The following is a 519-nucleotide window of genomic DNA, read 5'->3' as shown; positions in this document are numbered from 1 at the left end:
GCTGGAATGTAACCTTGTTTTTAGAGAGGTTGCAGTTCTCCCACTTCAAGTGAAGTAATTGGCTTTGTTGATCATTTGCTAAGCAACAGGGCCTGCGGTGCACCTCCCACAATCTGGATGAATCATTTTCTGCAAGTCATTTACAACCAAGAACAAGAGAATGTCATGACTGGCAATGAAAAGAAACTGTGGAATTCTCCTTCCTAAGAATTGCTCCTAAGGAAACAATGTAAGCCATCACATATTTATAAAGCTCTGGCTAGGCCATGTCTGTGGTACTGCATTCAGTTCTGGTCATCGCAGCTCAATAAGGATATACTGTCGATATCTTGGAGAGCTTTCTGTGCAGTTTCACTGAAATGAGATTGGATTAAACTAGATTGTGAAGACAGGGGCTGCATATAAAAGATTTAAGGGGTGATGTAATTGAGGATGAATTGATAGGATAGAGAGAAATCATTTTCACTCATAGGTAAGTCCAGAACAACGTGGGAGGCATAACTTTAAAATTTGCACCAA

Source organism: Rhinoraja longicauda, chromosome 1 (genome assembly GCF_053455715.1).
Source record: "Rhinoraja longicauda isolate Sanriku21f chromosome 1, sRhiLon1.1, whole genome shotgun sequence".
Classification (NCBI taxonomy): domain Eukaryota; kingdom Metazoa; phylum Chordata; class Chondrichthyes; order Rajiformes; family Arhynchobatidae; genus Rhinoraja; species Rhinoraja longicauda.
The sequence above is the reverse complement of the archived record's forward strand: the minus strand, read 5'-3'. Positions refer to the sequence as shown.